Source organism: Neofelis nebulosa, chromosome 4, assembly GCF_028018385.1.
Source record: "Neofelis nebulosa isolate mNeoNeb1 chromosome 4, mNeoNeb1.pri, whole genome shotgun sequence".
Taxonomy (NCBI): Eukaryota; Metazoa; Chordata; class Mammalia; order Carnivora; family Felidae; genus Neofelis; species Neofelis nebulosa.
In genome coordinates, this window is record NC_080785.1 from 123444094 (window position 1) to 123462938 (window position 18845).

General features: G+C 42.6%; 1 protein-coding gene across 7 annotated transcripts in view; it reads right to left on the reverse strand.

Moving 5' to 3' along the window:
• The window catches only part of ITPR1 (inositol 1,4,5-trisphosphate receptor type 1), a 330414-nt gene extending 311814 nt beyond the window's left edge, over nt 1-18600 (reverse strand). For all 7 annotated transcript variants that reach the window (XM_058726155.1, XM_058726158.1, XM_058726156.1 and 4 more), the window contains exons 1-2: nt 18413-18600; nt 17559-17629 (exon numbers count right to left, since the gene is read on the reverse strand). The gene's annotated coding sequence lies outside the window, so the exon portion shown is untranslated. The remainder of the gene's footprint in view (nt 1-17558; nt 17630-18412) is intronic.
• Nucleotides 18601-18845: the final 245 nt, after the last annotated feature.

The following is an 18845-nucleotide window of genomic DNA, read 5'->3' on the forward strand; positions in this document are numbered from 1 at the left end:
TCACGTGCATCAACAAGTCAGCAAAACACCTGCAGGAAATAAGTGCAATGTATGCAGGCAACTACTGTGCCCCCCTACCCCGCCACCTCCCAGCACTGCTCTGACAGGCTGATGCACCTCTTAAAATAGGATTCTCCCAGGGTGGCTGGACCAGGGCACAGAAAGGGGGCTCACTGCCTCTGTGAGACGCTCAGGAGCCTTACACTGCCCACTGGCTCAGCTTCAGTTCTTTGTCCACTGAAACCTGAGTAATGTATAAGGAAAAGGTACATTTGATTCCACTCAAAAGAAAGGTGGGAATAAAAACACACAAATTCAGAGATCTCCTAGGAATAGAAACCAGAGGTCGTAGTCCTCCACATCTGTGGTCTCACAATCTTGTTCTTTGCCTTTTCTACACCCACCCTGGGTCATCCCACCCCACCCCCGCTGGCTCCAGGGGCTTCTAGGATTCCTCAATCTGTACCTCAAGGCCAACAACTACTGGGATTCAGCTCCTGGATACTGACAGTACCTCAATATACCAGAAAGAACTCAACGATCTCCCCAATCTGTTTCTCCTCCTCCCCACCCACTTCATCTACCTCCACAACGCCTGGTGGCACCTCTAGTCTTCCCTCGCCTTATCCCTGCCACAAGGCCTTTGCCCATGCTCTTCACTCAGGCCTAGAATACATTCATCCTTATCCCACACCCTGTCCTAGTTTAAGCCAACATCGGTTTGAGGGATCTGTTTTGCATACTACTTTATTCCTCTCACCAATCCCTAGCACATGGTAGGTGCTGAGTAAATATTTAGCAAGTAATGAAGTAGGAGCATCTAATCTTACTGATTTTAAGTTTTAGTCTCTCTCTTGAATCCTCCAATTCTTTGTAACTCTTTTACTCCCGCCCAAACCTCAGCCAGGATCATTGACAAATGGGCTCCATCAAGACTCTCTGGGAATCCTTCTTTGCCCCTCAATCTATTCTACACATAAGTCAGCAAAATCTTTTTTTTTTTTTTTTTTCCAGCATGATCTTTTAGAAACGTAAATCAGACCATGTCATTCCTGTGCTTAAAACATTCCAAAGAGATTTGGGACTCCTCATGATCTGGTCCTTGCCTACCTTCGCCTCTTTGTCTCACTGTACTGCCCACCCAGCTTTTACCCTCTGGCCATGATGAACATTCTCCCGGATCCCCCAACATGCCCTGTGCCTTTGGACACGCTGTAACTGCTGCCTGACATTCTTCTCTACTCGGTACTCTAATTACCCTATCTGGGCACTACCACTGTCCTAAAATTGCTTATTTACTGGTTTGCTTATTTACTTGTCTTCACCTCTAGACTATCAAGCTCATGAGGACAAGGGAGCTGAGTTCTTCCTTCCCTTGTACAGTGCCTGGGACAAGACAAGCACATCTGGGTCCAATGTAATCATGTCATCTTATCTGTTACCTAAAAGAATTTAAACTATTTTTAGGTGATTGTTTTCCTAAAACTAAAGAAAATCAAGTTGACACTGTTGGAGCAAGGGTAAGGAATAGAGGTCTGTTAGACCTTTTCAACAGATTTCTAGGACATTTGGGAGCCAGAAACAAAATTTTAACTTCTGTCTCTGGCAGAAAGTACCCCTCCCCCAGGGACCATCCCCTCTGTGTCCAAAAAGTCTAGAAACAGAACACTTCAGTCTGAATTCCATCTTCTTGTGCTTAGACAACTGACATAAGTTTCCTGAATTTCAGCTCTCTCAACCAATTAAAAGAAGAGAGGAGCAGTGCCTGGGTGGCTCAGTCAGTTCAGCATCCAACTCTTGAATTCGGCTCAGGTCAAGATCTCACAGTTCCATGGGTTCGAGTTCTAGTTCAGTCTCTGCACTGGCGGTGTGGAGCCTGCTTGGGATTCTGTCTCCCAGCTTCTCTCTCTCTGCCCCTCCCCCATGCATGCATGTGCACTCTCTCTCAAAAATAAACAGACATTTAAAAAAAAAAAATAAAAGAGGAGGAGGGACTCTTCCTATCTCAGGGTCACCAAGAGAGGTAAAACAAATAATCCACACAAAGTGCTCAGCCCAATATATGGCCTTTAGTAAACACCCATTTTTGTATTTTTGAATGAGACTGAAATGGAAAAGTTCACTTTTCTTCCTCCAAAGCCTTCACTCACTTCTGTCTATAACTTACTCTTCTACTTGATATATGCTTCTTACTTTGTCAGCACTGTTGGAAACACATCCGAATAAACATGTCTCAGAAATGTTTCAATCTCTGTAAGCCTAGGAGGTGGGCAGTACTTGCACAGGTCATCCAAGGTACTGTTGCTTTTCAGCCCCCAAACTCACCATACCCAAGACAGTCAGACCTCAACTCCATTCCCACTTCTAACATCAAATCAGGCCCCTGTGGGAGGCAAGGAGGAGATGAGGTGGAAACATCTTCAAAGGAATAATTCAATATTTAGAACCTCTTTCACTTCGGTGCGAAGACAGGCTAAATCATAGCCTCACTGAAAAAGAAGTATATTCGTTTCATTTTAAGCATTAAGATAGGTTTTGAGTTTCCTTTTTTTTCCTTTTTGCTAAAAGCTTTGACTATGCCAGAAAACTCACTTATCATAATTTTTCCCATCTATTTCTCCTGCACACACTTAACTAATTGCATTATATTCATTTTTCTAAAAAAAAAAAAAAAAAAAATCTCAATTTTCGCCTACACACAATTCAGAATTTAGAAGTTAGCAACTCCTGAAGTGAGACTAAATTAGAACACTTTCATTAACCAAGAAGTTACCTAAGGTATCACTTAATCCTAGACAGGCAAAGGAGGAAGTCAGAAGCTTTATTTATACCAGGTAACGGACCCCAAAGCCAGGGACCAAAATATTTTGACCTGAAGATTTTTATGGACACACAGAAGCAAGAAGCCTCCTTTATTTAAGTAAGATGAAGCCGCTTGGGCCTTGGGGCTAAACAGTAATTGGGAAGGAGAAAAGCCCCACAGAGTCTGCCCTTAAATTAGATCCTTCCAAGCACTGGTGTCAGAAACTAAGGACCTCCCTGCCACACCAGCCCTCCAGGGCACCAATCATCTCCTGAGGTCCAAGTCCCTGTGTGTTTTACCACCCAATTACCTGAACTTTCACAATCTTATATACATTACCCGAGATGTTCAAAATACCCCCCAGAGGCCTGGACTGTAATCATTTGCCTTTCTTAAATGGCTGGCTAGCAGGGATTATCTCTTCTATTTTTAACAGCCTCCACGTTGGTATCTTTAAGACCAGTTGTGACAATATCTGAGACCAATAAAGCACTAAGCCAATCTAATTTCTATTATAGAACACAACTTCATCTGAGTCCAAAAGCTACAAGGAGAACCAAGTAAGGGTTTAGAGTAACAGCTATAAAGGGAGTTATATTTGAAGCTACTATTCTCAGACATGGAGAAGAACCCACGCTTTATTATTTTTTAATGACCCATCCCACTGCAGAACTTCTAGAATGCTTGCTATAATCTTGCTCATCTGAAAAAGATGAACCTAAAACAAGTACCACTAGCTTCCAAGTTTTCAGGGTCCTTTGCAATTCAGCACTTTAGCTGGGAAGGGGTTTTTTTTTGTTTTGTTTTCTTGTGTTTGTTTTGCAAACACAGCTTCAATGTATCCCCATGCATGTATTTCTAAACAAAAAAGCTCTGATTCAATATCCGGACTTAGGAACAATCAATTGCATCCTGCTACCTAAGCCTTCAGGTTCTCAGTCTCTGAGTTGTTCCATGGCACCACCCACCTTTCAAATTACCTGGCTACTCTATAAGCTAGTGGCTCTCCATGACGCCCAAGGACCCCTGGGAGTTCAACCCAAGACCCTTTCAGAGGCTCTTCAAAGTCCTAACTATTTTCATAATAACACCAACGCACCATTTGCCTTTTTACTCCATCTCTCACACCATGGTTGAGTTTTCCAGAGGCTGCAGGACATGAGATGTCAGAAGAGACTGGAGGTGGAAATACATCAGATACAGGACTCCAGCTATCTTCTATTAAGCCAGATATTCATCAATTTGCAAAAAAGTAAAACAATGCCACTCTCTTGCAAAAATTTTTTTGGAAAATATAGCTATTGTTCATTAAAAATACGTTACTGTGGGGGCGCCTGGGTGGCGCAGTCGGTTAAGCGTCCGACTTCAGCCAGGTCACGATCTCGCGGTCCGTGAGTTCGAGCCCCGCGTCAGGCTCTGGGCTGATGGCTCGGAGCCTGGAGCCTGTTTCCGATTCTGTGTCTCCCTCTCTCTCTGCCCCTCCCCCGTTCATGCTCTGTCTCTCTCTGTCCCAAAAATCAATAAAAAACGTTGAAAAAAAAAAAAATTAAAAAAAAAAAAAAATACGTTACTGTGTTAACATACGATTGGCTTATTTTTCATGTTGTCTCAGTGTTAATTGTCTTGGTGTTAATTTCTAATGAGGTAAGTACAGATGGTTCTAACTCACATAAACCTAAGTTCTTTGGGGTCCTCAGAAATTTCTAAGCATGTCAAGAGTTCCTGAGACCCAAAATTTTGAAAAATGCTACTATAAATTTTAAGTTCTGGTTTGACACTGCCTATGTGCTCACGACTCATACTGCATAAACATGAAAAACTGGACAGGACTAAAATGCAAAACATACAACATCCAAGACGTTAGAGAAAACCCCCTGACTTGAAACCACCTTTTTATTCAACAAATTTATCGAATACCTACCATGCACTATCCCTACTCCAGATGTGTGGGACATAGGTAAAAAGAAGACAGTCCAGGTCCTGGTTCTCATGATAGTTTTACAGGCACAACCAATCAGATAGTGTTAAGTACTAGGCAGAGAATTAAAACTGTGTGACATTTTACTTTTGGCTGGTCAGAGAGAGCAAGTTGAGACATTTAAGCTAAGACCTGAAAGTCAAGACAGAGGCAATCATGCAAAAAAATCAGGTGGAAGAGCATTTTAGGCAGAGCAAATAGCTAGTACAAAGGCACTGTGCGCAGAAAAGAAGTTGGCAAGTTCAAGAAAAAGACAGCCAGCCACAACGTCTGGACCATTAACGGGGAAAGAAAGAAAGTGCGGGGTAAGGTCAGAGAAGAAGAAGCCCGGGCCAGTGGCATTCCCCAAGCCAGGGTAAAAAGTCTGCCTTTATTGCTAAGTGTGACAGGAAGTTTATAATCTTGACCAAGTTACTTACTCTTTCTGGAACTCAGTTCCCTCATCTGCAGAATGAGGATCATGAGAGCTTGCCTCATAAAGCTGTTTTGAGGTTCAAATGTGTAAAAGAAAATAATGGGCTTGCTTAGCACAAAGAAAGTAAAAGATGGGAAACATTCCTGTTTACTGGGATTATTCCTGTCTGCCAATTTGCTGTATTTTCAACTCTCATAAACTACTCTTACTAAACTTTTTAGGGCTTACAATCTGTTGAGGATTAATCCTATCAACCAGCAAGTCCACATGATGAGTGGTATAGACAAAGGACACACTGTGTGATGCATTTATCTGAATTTGTCAATGCCAACTCCAGCAGAAGGTTCTTCCCACTCTTCCTAGTAAAACTCAAACCCCCAAAGTACAGCCAGGTGAAGAATGAATGACAGCATCCCACCTCCATAGCCCTCTCTGGGTCTACCCTTCAGTCACTAAGCTTTGCCACTTGGCCCCAAAACACAGGGTACTCGGAAAAGCCATTCTTCTGCTAAAAAAGGTAGCCAATGGAAATCCATCAGTCTTCTCTGCTCTTTCTTGGCATATTCACATCATCTCCACCTCCTAAAAAAGAGAAGGCCTCTGCCAAAGACTTAGTGCTGGTTTTATTGCTGCTTGCTTTAAAAATGATTGCTTAAAATGAATAAAATCAAAAGGCTTCCTTTCAAGCTAGGCAGCAAAGAAAGGGCTCATGCACAAAGACTTAAAAGCTCCTGGAAATTCAGCAGGCCTCGGGCAGCTGGTCTCCAGGAACACAGATAAGACCTGGGGGCCACAGCTGCCATCAACACAAAAGAGCAGCACTTCACTTTCAGGTCAAGCAGCCCCCCATGGGCCAAGCCAGGCAAACCACAAGGCCTTTCAGAGGGAAAGCAAGAGTGTGCACAGAAAAAGGAAGAGTTGCTGGCATTTGATCAATCTCGTGGCTGGAGGCCAAGGACACTCCTTCCAGAGGAGCACAGGCCTCCTTAAGATGCCCTCACCCAGGTACATATATGGTAATATGGCTGTAAATACAGGGAAGAGAAAACCTACCACACTCACAGTGGACTTTTCCAAGACAAGGAAAGAGGCGCTCTTTTACACCGTCTCTTCTGTAACTGGGCACTCTCACAGTTAATTGTGGAACTTCCTTTGAGTAAAGACTTGACGATATCATCTTTCTTGTGAAACGAGGAGCAGAAACACGCTATTTCTGAGGTGGACACCGGCCGGCAGCTCCCCCCACCCCACCATACACATGTTTGTGCAGCCCCCTGCTTGCCTTCTGGTCCTATTAGTGGCTAATCAGATTGTCCTCAGAAATGCAGTGTCCCATCAGGAGACCACTTATTCTATTGCAAAAAGCACTTCTCTCGGAGGATAGAAAATTGCATTCTGCTTTCGTTTTCAGACAGTCCCAAAGGAAGTCACCAACTCAGAAGTTTCAACTTTAAGCAGGGCCCTCTATGACAATCTCAGAAAGAGCAGTTGTAAATCAGCAGTTCAGAGCAATTCTCTAATTTAAATGTTGCTCATTAGACACACAAGAGATAAACACATGCACACAAAGATAAACCTATGTGCCTTTTCACAAACATGCCCACTAAATAGCCTATTCTTGAAAAAGGTACATTATCTACATGGCTATTTTTCAGCAAAGATGTCAATTCTGACATGTACTCTCAAGTTTCCTATTCTCCCAGGCCAATATAAGAAAAGCCAATCAAAAGCTCAAAGTTGGCAGTCAGAAAATTTTCTATTTGGTGGGTAGAGATCATCTAGCTGAAATTCCTCATTTTACAGGAGGAAAAAGCAAACAACAATAAACCTGAGTGACTTCTTGTAGGTCACACAGCCGTGTACTAGCCAAAGCTAATAGACCATAGGGGCACCAGGGTGCCTCAGTTGGTTAAGCATCCGACTTAGGCTCAGGTCATCATCTCAAGGGGTTGTGAGTTGGAGCCCCACATCAGGCTCTGTGTTGACAGCTCAGAGCCCAGAGCCTGCTTCAGATTCTGTCTCCTTCTCTCTGCCCATCCCGTACTCGCACGCTGTCTCTCTCTCTCAAAAATAAACATACATTAAAAAACAACAAAGCAAATAGATCACAGGGCTCCAGAAACCAAAGCCAGTACCTAGGGGAAGTGGGGGAAGAGTGGTATTTATTTTATTAAAAAGTTAAAGTCATCCCCAGCCTGAAGAGACACCCCTCTGCTCACAACCTGAACCACCAAAATAATAATAATAATAAACAAAAAACAAAAACCAACAAATCAGATTTGATGAACATCCTCAGAGAGAGAGCAGTGTCTCAATGAGTCTGGGAAAAATCAGTCTAGGACAGTTTCTCAAACTCAGGGCTACTGAGGGCTACATTTTAGTGCAGATAATTCCTTGTTGTGGAGGACATATCATGTGTATTGCAGGATGTTTAGTGACATCTCTGACCTCTACCTGCTAAATGCCAGTAGCACCCACTTTCCCTCAGCTGTGACCAAAAAAAGTCTCCAGACATTGCCACAAGTCCCCACAGGGCAAAATCACCCTGCTGGTTGAGAACCATTCCTCTAGGGACACAGGCTTTGTTGTTGTTTTTTTTTCTTTTTTTAATCTCTGAGACTTTTTGCAAACATTTGACTTGGCAGCAATGGCCCAAAGCAGGTATTTTTATACCTATTCTACAGAGGAGGAAACAGAAGCACAGATGTTACATGTTTAGCCCCTACTCAAGAGGCAGTCAGTACCCAAACCTGCGGAGCCCCCATCCTGTGGTTCAGCAGGGCGATACCATTAAAGCCTCAGAGCAACTGTGCTTCCCTCCCTGATTATTACCTTCACTCCCTTTTATTAACACTCAACAGTTTCCCAAGCTCAATGCCCACCCAAGAACTGTTCTGAGAAACATCTCAAAAGCTATCAAAAGGAACCACTTAATACATTTCTGCACAGTCCTCACTTCGCTCTCCACAGCAAAAGAGGCTTTTCAAAGCAAACCACCAATTTCAGAAATATTTAATCAGGAGAAGCTTACAAATGATTAGATTCTTCTGACAAGCAGCCTACATTCTTCCAAGGGAGATAGAACATGGAGATACATAACTTCTTTCAACAAATCTCTTGTGGGCACTATTTCTCAGGTGCATTTGTAGGTTAAAAATCAAAAAGGCCCGTGAGGAAAATAGATTTAAAGTGCCATGGAGTTTCAAATAACAAAGATTTTCAAATTATCAGGAAAGGCTTCCCAGAAGAGGAAGCTTTTGGGTAGTATTTGGCAAGGTGGATATAGACAGGGCAGGGATGGGGACATAGTCACAGGCACAGATGCACCAAAGCAAATAAATGAATGTCCTTAAGTCTAGGTACTGTATCAGCTTTTTCTATTCTGAAATATGTGCATGGAGGGGCACCTGGTGGCCAGTTTAAACACCCCAACTCTTCAGCTCAGGTCATGATCTTGCAGTTCATGAGTTCGAGCCCCATATCAGGCTCTGCGCTGGCAGTGTGGAGCCCACTTGGGATTCTCCATCTCTTTCTTTCTCTCTCTCTCTCTCTCTGCCCATTCACATCTCATGCTCTCTCTCAAAATAAATAAATGTGAAAGAAAGAAAGAAAGAAAGAAAGAAAGAAAGAAAGAAAGAAAGAAAGAAAGAAAGAAAAGAAAAGAAAAGAAATATGTGCACGGTTAAGTCTTGAAACTGTTTTTGCAAAACAAAGTCACTTCCCAAATAAAGTTCCTAGTGAAACACAGACAAACAGCAAAGAACTTGGAGGTCAGTGATGTTTCTTCTTACGCTCATCTGTATCTGATAAGCAACCATACAAGCAGCCCAGAAGTTCTGCTAATTCGCTGGGTCACACAACATTATAAAACCTAAGTTGCTCGAAGTGTCTGAAAACAGCATGTTAAATGCAGCCTTGTTCCTACCTGTGACCTCCCAACCCTAAGTAAGTTTCACACGTATCATTTCTATCTGAAACTGCTGCCAATAAGAGAGTCCCCCAAGTGTAAGAACTAATGCTTCCAGTTTTGTCTGAAAGAGTCCTGCCAGACCTTCATGCTCACCTTCAGTGGTGACTTAGCCTACCTTCCACTTGATTGAGAATGAAAAGGCCACTAAGGACAAGTACAAAGGTCAGTTCCAACAGGTGAGAACAAGCCAGGAAAAAATAACCATAAAAATAAGACAACACTGAAAAAACACTGGGGGTTAAGTATAGAGGTTCTCACACTTTCCAGTGTGCATGAATCCCCCGGGGATTGTGCTAAAATGCAGGTTCTGATTCACTGGGTCTGGGGTGGGGCCTGAGAGTCTACACTTCTAACAAGCTCACTGTTGAAGGCAATGATGCTGGTCTGGTGACCACAAATGGAGGAATAAAGATGTAGAGCAATGTTTTTCAAACTTTTGACTGAAACCCACAGTAAGAAATACATTGAAGTTACAACCCACTGTTCACTCTGTATGAGAGACAGAGAGAATGGGGGGGGGGGGGTGTCCTTCTAAGTATCCATACAATACACTTTGACGTTTTTCTAATTTACTCGACTTCATTAAAAAAAATATACACACACACACACACACACACACACACACACACATATATATACATATACACACATACACTGATGGAGGGGCACCTGGGTGGTTCAGTTGGTTAAGCATCTGACTCTTGATTTCGGCTAAGGTCATGATCTCATAGATCCTGAGTTCGAGCCCCAGGTCATGCTCTGTGCTGACAGCATAGAGCCTGCTTAAGATTCTCTGTCTCCCTCTCTCTGCACTTTCCTCGCTTGTGTTCTCTCTCTCCTTCTAAGTAAATAAAGTTTTAAAAAAAAAAAAAAAAACTGCTAAAGGAGGCCCACTAAACTGATTTCAGGATCTCATAGTAGGTTGCCATACATTATGAAGAACATGGATACAGAACAAGAGTAACATTCCTACCAATCTGGGGAGTACTATTGTTACCTGAGCACCAGTACACTAAGGTTAAAACTGATACCAAAGTGCAAAGTTAGGAGTACCTTCAGAATCCTTTTTAAAAAGGCAAAGATGTGTTAACTATGCTTTGGAAATACCTTCATTGAAAATATTCAGGTTTTAAGTTTTCTTCAATCTGCTTTCTTTTCTGACCTGTATAAGGAAAATAAGAATACCTATCTGGCCCTGAGCAGAGGTCTCTGAATACCATTTCCCACTCAAAAGAACTATGGCTCCTTGGAGAAAAGACTGATTCCAGGCCTGGGGCAAGAAATATAGAATATGGGCCTGGAACATTCTCTCATATTGAAAGCTATCAAAGACTACTACAGTTGTGTTTTTGAACCAACTTCAAAAGCCTCTCTCTTGCTGAGCAAAAATGAGCACTCTGATCAAGAAGGATAGCTACACAAAAAGAGATATAAATTATGCTTAAATTCACAAGTTCACAAAGATAGTAACCAAAATACATACCCACTGGTCATCTTGGTACAAGGGTTTCTCAATAGTTGCACTGCTGTTAACTGTGAAAGGGAGAATTCTGGGCTGCACATGGCTATGCAATGTATTGTAGGCTGTTTATCAGCACCCTGGCCTCTAGGCCAGCAGCACCCTCTTCCTAGCTGTGACCACCAAAAATGTCCCCAGGGTCACCATGTTGAGAACCATTGCCATGTATCATGGTAAGGAAACGACTTATTTTTGAAAACTAGTAAAATACAGAGAACAAAAAAACTTAGTGGAGGAAAATTTCTTTTTATAAAATAGTTCAGCTAATGAATGAAGAATGAAAAACAGGAGTTTGACAAGTCCTAACGAACTAATGGATTAAGGCAATGAACATCAATGGTTCCTAATATCATAAGGCATATCCAGACATATCATATACTTCCCTGAATGAAGTTCAAAAAAATATAAGTAGCAAACAACAACAATAACCCTGATTCTGATCAAGCCTCTACATTTAAGCACCAGATAGGATAATACACAGGGAACACAGGTACATGTTAAACTACACCACTCTGACACAGTCAGCAAAATCTTAACTATGGGAAAATAAATCACCCCATTTCCTCAATAATAACCATAAAATGCATGGAGAAGAAGAGGTGTAGAGAAAACATAGATTAAAAGACACATCAACCACTTGTAATCTATTGACCTTATTTGGATCCTGATTCAAACAAACGGTTAAATATACATATATATTATTGTGTGTATATATTGTAAGCATGTGTGTATATATGCACCTGTGTAATATATGTTGTATGTACATAAACATAAAAGGAGAACAGACTCCATTAAAAAATATGTCTTTTTTTTTCTCCCTGTGATGGATTACAGTATTATATTGTTGTTTTTTTGTTTTTGTTTTTAAATCCCTATGCTAGAGCTACATACTAAAATATAGATAGAGCCTGGGTGATTCAGTCAGTTAAGCACCCGACTCTTGGCTTTGGCTCAGGTCATGATCTAACGGTTTGTGAGATCGAGCCCGCACTGGGCTCTGCGCTGACAGTACAGGGCCTGTTTGGGATTGTCTCTCTCTGTTCCTTCCCTGTTTGTGCTCACGCGCGCACTTGCTCTCTTGCTCTCTCTCAAAATAAATAAATAAACATAAATAAAATAAAATACAGATGAACTGGTATCAGGGACTTGTTCCCAACTCACCCAAGATGCGTGTATCAGAATGCAGGTGAAAACAGAACGGTCATGAATTGGTAACTGTGCAGATAGGTGATAAGTAAACAGGGGTTCATGATACTAAGATCTCACTGTTCTATGTGTTTCCAATTATCTACAGTGAAGGTTACTCTGAAGAATAAGAGATTCTGTATTGAAATAAGTCATTACTAAGATTTATCCCTGTAATGACCCAGCTAACTTTGGAATAGTGCTTTACCTTCCATTTAGTTTTCTTAAAAACCAGTATAAACTGAGAGAGAAAACCTGGATTCTATGATGGTGATGAAATCTGAATGATGTTCTCCCCTAGTGATTCCATACCTGTCACCACCCAAATGCAATCACATCAAAGGTACAGATACCTTCATAAAAATGAAGACACGGGTATCTACTGATTAACAAGAATAGCTGTTCAGGATAGAGTGAAAACAGCAAGGAACAAAACTTGAGGTACGGCATGAGTCCTTTTTAATGATATTATACACATAATTTTTACATATGTATACATGCAGGAGTCTGGAACCCTCATCTTGAACGGTGGGATTAGGGGTGCCTGGCTTGTTTTTGTTAATTGAATATGTGCATCTTATGCAGTAAGTATCACCAGGTATGTATGTTATAAATTTGTACACATGAAGGGATCCCCTTCACTTATCAGAGAGAATTACTTATTTGGAAGTTCATATTCCCCAAGGATGATGCTAGACAGCAGAACGTAAATTCTCCTTGTGTAATTCCTTAAAATGAGACCTGACAGACTGGAGGGTGGTAGCAAAGTACACAAGGTTTCTGTTGAAAAAAACCACAGAATATCATGAGATTCTTAAAATTCTTATCCAAACCAACTGCAGGTTCATCTATTTATCCAAGAAGATTCCCTTCCAACTATAGGGGATTATAATCCCAAGTAAGTCATGTGACTAACAAGACATCTAGGTTTTACCCCACCCCCCACCCCCAATCAAGTTCCAAACTGGTAAGTGATCTTGCCAGCCTCACCAGTCTCTTCAGAAAGTACAACGTAGCTCAGGGATGCTGAGAACCACATGTAGAGTTCTGAGAAAGTTAAGAAATCCTCAGGGAAATAAACCATTGCTTACCTGCAAAACCTTGGTGCCTGCAGGATCTGACCTGGAATCCCTCTCCCATCTGAAGGCCTAGCACTCTCCCTCAGCTGCAACCAACTTAGCCTCCTTCCTTTCCCTAACCTGTCGAACCTTTTCCTAACTTAGGGCCTTTGCACTTTCTGCTCTAGCTCTTTGGAATGTCCTTTCCCCTCAGATACCTACTGGCTAACCTCCCTTCCTTCAGATCTCTGCTCAAATGCACCATATTAAAGAGCACTTTCCGGGGTGCCTGGGTGGCTCACTCAGTTAAGTGTGTGGCTCTTGATTTCAGTTCAGGTCATGATCTTTCTTTTTTTTTTTTTTTTTTCAACATTTTTTTTTATTTATTTTTGGGACAGAGAGAGACAGAGCATGAACGGGGGAGGGGCAGAGAGAGAGGGAGACACAGAATCGGAAACAGGCTCCAGGCTCCGAGCCAGCAGCCCAGAGCCTGACGCGGGGCTCGAACTCACGGACCGCGAGATCGTGACCTGGCTGAAGTCGGACGCTTAACCGACTGCGCCACCCAGGCGCCCCTGGGTCATGATCTTTCAGTTCATGAGTTCGAGCCCCACATTGGGCTCTGCGCTCACGGCGCAGGGCCTGCTTAGGATTCTCTCCCTCCCTCCTTCTCTCTTCCCCTCCCCTGCTCATGCTCTCTCTCAAAATAAACATCAAAAAATTAAAAATAGGGGCACCTGAGTGGCTCAGTCAGTTAAGTGCCTGACTTCAGCTCAGGTCACGATCTCATGGTTCTTGAGTTTGGGGCTTCTCATCAGGCTCTCTGCTGTCAGCGAGGAGCCCACTTCAGATCCTCTGAACCCCGCCCCCCCACCACCGCCACCATGTTCTTTCTCCCTCTCTCTCTGAAAAATAAACATTTAAGTAAATAAATAAATAAAATTTAAAAAAAGAGCCCTTCCCTGATTCCCAATCCCCACTTAATACCTCCTTATCCCCTTTACACTGTTGTTATTGTTGTCAATTTTTATCGTGGTAAAATACACATACACAACATAAAATTTACTATTTTAATCATTTTTAAGTGTGCAATTCAATGGCATTAAGTTCATTCACACAGTTGTGCAACCAACACTGCCATCCACATCCAGAATTTTTTCATCTTCCCAAATGGAACTCTGTACCCATTGAACAAACTCCCCATTCCCCAGCCCCTGGCAAGCACCACTCTACCTGTCCCTATGTGTATGGTTTATTTCACCTAGCATAATGTTTTCAACCTTCACCCATCCTGTAGCATATATAACAATTTCATTCCTTTTTAAGGCTGAATAATATTCCATTATGTGGACATGCCACTTTTGGTTTGTCCATTCATTTATCAGTGGACATGTGGGTTGTTTCTACCTTTTGGTTACTATGAATAATTCTATGACTATGAATGTACACATATCGGTTGAGTCTCTGCTTTCAATTCTTTTGGTTATGTACCCAGGAGTGGAATTGTTGGATCAGTTGGTAATTCTGTTTAATTTTTTAAGGAACCACCATACTGTCTTCTGCAATGCCTACACTATTTTACATTCCCACCAACAGTGCACAAAAGTTCCAAATGCTCCAGAACCTCACCAACATCTGTTTTCTGTTCCCCTTTAGTTGGCTTTCTTTTTCTCCATAGCACTCACTACCTGTTTGCTTATTTATAATGCCTATTTCCCCCTAACTAGGATCTAAGCCTCTTGGGCACAGGACTTTCAGTGTTGTATCCCCAGCACCTAGAACTCCTAGATCTCAGCACACAGCAGGTGCTCTAGAAATTTGTTGAATGTAGGAGTAAACACTTGGATCATATCAACGTTAGCAGGTATTAGAAATTCACAGATTTATCACACCAAATGTCGTTAACTATGTCCAGCTGAGGGAAGACCCTAGCCATAGTTCAATAGAATTAGCTCCACAGGTGATGGTTTTAGTGGTGTTTTCAGCTCATCCTCATTAGCAATTACCTCAGAACCACAGACACTACGAAAATTGGTAGGAATCATAAAAATTATGTCGCTGTCACTGACTTCAAGCCTTAACTGATTTCATTACAAGAGCAGTGCAAAAGCTTAAAAACACAAAAGTAAACCAAAAAAATTGCATGCACTTACAGTTAATAAAGAGCTTGCAAACCCAATGTGTTTTATTTTAAAAGATCAAACCAACACTAAACAAGATGGGACAATGGCCTTGTATAGACTCCTTAATTAGATATATCCAAGGACAGCTTGACCTAGGAACCTAACTTTAAGCCTACTTTTATTTTTCTGTCGTCTTTTTTTTTTTTTTTCGGTTGTTCATATTTGGTGTTTGTTGTTTCGTTTTTGTTTTTTAAGAGCTGCTTGTAAAGAAATCAGAATTTCCACAAGATTATAAATGAGCTAAAAAGCCATGCAACTCTTTTTGTCTAGAAGTCAGCGAGTTGTATACCACTGGATTAGACGTTTCATTCCTTTCTCTATCTCTCCCTCTAATACCCTGGTCCTGCTCACTTGAAAATATTTTGAGGAAAAAGGCAAGAGATTTATCTGGTGGGTTCATCTGTCTCTTTTCCTCTAAGCAACCTTTCCATCTCTCATTCTTCAAGAAAGGATGCCATTTCCCTCCAAAAAGCACCACTTTGTTAAATGGATAATATTGTCAACCCCAAACAACTTCATGGACTTAAAGAGGTGGCCAGGAGTAATTCATATAGAGCATGAAGAACTTTCCCTGCCTGCTACAAGGAAATCTTGATAGTATATTATGCTCTGAATTATTTAAAGAACAGACTGTACTTTCAACACACACACACACACTCATGCACACACGAGAAAATGAAAAAGTGTTCTACACAACTGTCCACAAACCAAACTGAAGAGTATATGAAAACATACCGATACTTCACAGTTTAGACTCACCGCAATTTAAACTACTGAATTATTCAGACTGAGAAATTCTGATTCTTTTAACCTGCACAGATGCCTTGATGTAGATGATCAAGATAGATTTCAGTTATGAGATGAACCTAATGCTGAACAGTGTTCCTCGTGGTTTGATTTCTTTTACTCTCCCCATTCAGCTTTCAGCACACAGCTCTCTAAAACACAGTCAGGGTAACATCTAACACCTCCTCAAATAGCCACACTCTTATCCCTACATCTACAGCTACATCGTTTCCTTCTTAAATCAATGTATTACTATTTATTCGTCACTGCTAGGACACAAGAGTTATTTCATCAACAGAAATAAGTACCATTTTTCCAGCTTTTCCCTCACCTCTCCCACCCAACTTAAATGCATTTGTCGGACACAGTGCAGTCCCAAAACCTGGAGTTCTATCTTGCCTCTACTGTGTACTAGCTACTGGGCATGTTTTCACTCTCTACACCTCCACTTCTTCACCTATTCCTGACTTAGAGTTTCTGTGATATATGGCTCTAGATCTGGCTTACAAGTACTTAATGTGTCCGTGCTATTTTTAGCAACAAGTTGGAGAAGAGTCTGTGAATCAGTTTCTCCTTGTCCAGAGCTTGCTCAAAAGAGAGGAACTTAACCCATTCCCTGGCCTTTTGAGTGCCCAGGTAGCCATGAAGGTCTACACAACTCCAAGAAGGAACTACAGCCCACACATCCCAATGTTTCCCACTCCACCAGCCCTCCTAAGGATCTTATCAACAGGAAACAAAAGCACTATACTACTATAATGAAGTGTCTGCCTTTTATTTTCTAATTTCAAAAACCCAAAGATTGTAGCCCAGGGAACAGCTAAATATTTAGAAGGTTAAAAAAGTTGCTGAGACCCAGACCTCCACCCATTTACCCTGTTCCTGACCATTTTGGAAGAAAAAACTTGTGATGGCCAAATCTGCAGCAATGGGTTGTACATGCAGCTGTTAAAACCTCCCTTTCTTAAAGAGCAGTATGACCATGGGGAGGAGGGGGAAGGAGCTGCTGGTCTTCATAGGAAAATGCTGCCTTCAACTCATATCCCACAATCAGCACCTAAACAAGAGGGACTCATCAGATTCCTTGACATTCAGGTGGCTTCAAGTCAAGGACTGGATACTACTCTTTCATGCTTCAAGAACAAACTTCCCTTTTTAAGTACTAATTCTTTCAAACTGCCAGCAACCACTTTCATTTCTTGCAATCCAACCTACTCTGATTAAACACATGTTACAGTAAGAAAAAAGTGACTATTTTTGAAAGACAGAGGCAGTTAATTTTTGCTTACATATCTTGGCAGATGAAATGTACTGCTTCCTTCAGAATTTAAATCATCAGCACGCTGCCAGGCAAGTTCAATTCTCAGCCACCAATGGGCATTCCTTTTATTGCTCCATTTAATGGCTTTTCCCCCCTCCTCTCATAAACTTTCAGGCTGCTTTAAGTCTGAGCCTTGGCCAAAAGTGCTAGGCAGAACTGCCCCCTGTATCTCAAATGCTCTCTAAAGCTGTCACCAAAGGCAGTGACAAATTTTGGACACTAAGCCATGGAGTTTCCATTTCTTTCCTACTCCTATCCCCATGGCTCTTTAGAAGAGGACAGAAAATACACTTGGAACAAAAATTCATTATTGACTACAGCACTCAGGCTTCACACTCACCTGACCGAGGTCAGGCACTCTGTTGCCCAAACACGCCAGCTGTGCGAATCCTGCTCCTCTGTAGTCAGCTCCTAAGTATTAAGAAAGAAACTGAGTGTAAGACCACGAAGGCCGGCCCCCAACAGAAATGCTTCGAATTGCAAGCTTCCATCTTCTTTAGCCTCCTTCCTGGAGAGACCCACCTCTTCCCCAAACAAGACACGAAGATTCTAGGTAACTCCGCTTACTTATTTCCAGTATGTAACTGATAAGTGAGACTAGGCACGCAAAAACTTCGAACGTGCTGGGGAAGCTGGAACTAAAGGAAGTGTTTGGCAGATCCCAAAGCACTTGTTTCCCAGAGCCTAGGCCAAGTATCCGAAGCCCGCATCCTCATTGGGCGTGAGCTTCGTCCACATTTCATCCCTCAGCGCTCCCCGGTTTTCTTCCGTTTTTTTTTAAACCCTCCCCACTGAGGCCCCCACATGCATTTTTCTCCCAACCAAACAGGTCGAGGGAGGGCTACATTTTTTAAAAGATTATTTCTTTGATTGGACTCACATATGACACCCCCCCAACACCCGCCACCCCCCCAAAAAAAAAACTATTTCCTGCAGCTGCTGCAACAGTTTCCAATTTGGGGGAATGCCATTCCGGTCCAGAATGGGTAGCCCTCGAGGCCAGTCACTCGAATAGAGATTTTTTTTTTCAGCCTAAAATGAACACCCCAAAAATGCCCTCAGTAAAAGAACCCCCAAACGTATGCAAGAGCATGCAAATCCACCAAGAACTGCAAGAGCGGGGCAAAAACTTCTGCGCCCGGGGTGGGGGACAGTACCAACTCCCCGCGCCCTCTGCCCGGCCCCAGCCGCTACCTTGGTGCCCGGGAGCCACGCCGAGCTGGGGGAGCAGGGCGAGGAGAGGTGTTAGCAGCCGCTGGGTAATCCCATGTCCGCGAACAGGGAGTTCGTTCCGTTAGGATGGAAACGAAACACCCACACCTCCTTCGGCGTGCGCTTTCTCTCTCTCCACCCTCTGCCTCCTCCTCCTCCACCACCACCTCCTCCTCCTCTCCTCCCACCCCAGCGAGCTTGAGGAAACGCTTCAGCAGCACATCCACATGGTTACTGCACATCGAAGCGGCTCCTGGCAGCTTATATAGGCCGGGAAGCTCCCTGGGCAATGTAGTCCGAGTCCGAGGTCGTGGCGGCGCCTGGGGCTGCGGGGAAGGACTACGAGTCCCAGAATCCCTTGGGCTCCGGGCTGGGCTCTGAATAGAAGCGCGCGGGGACTGGGAGGGGCGTCCTG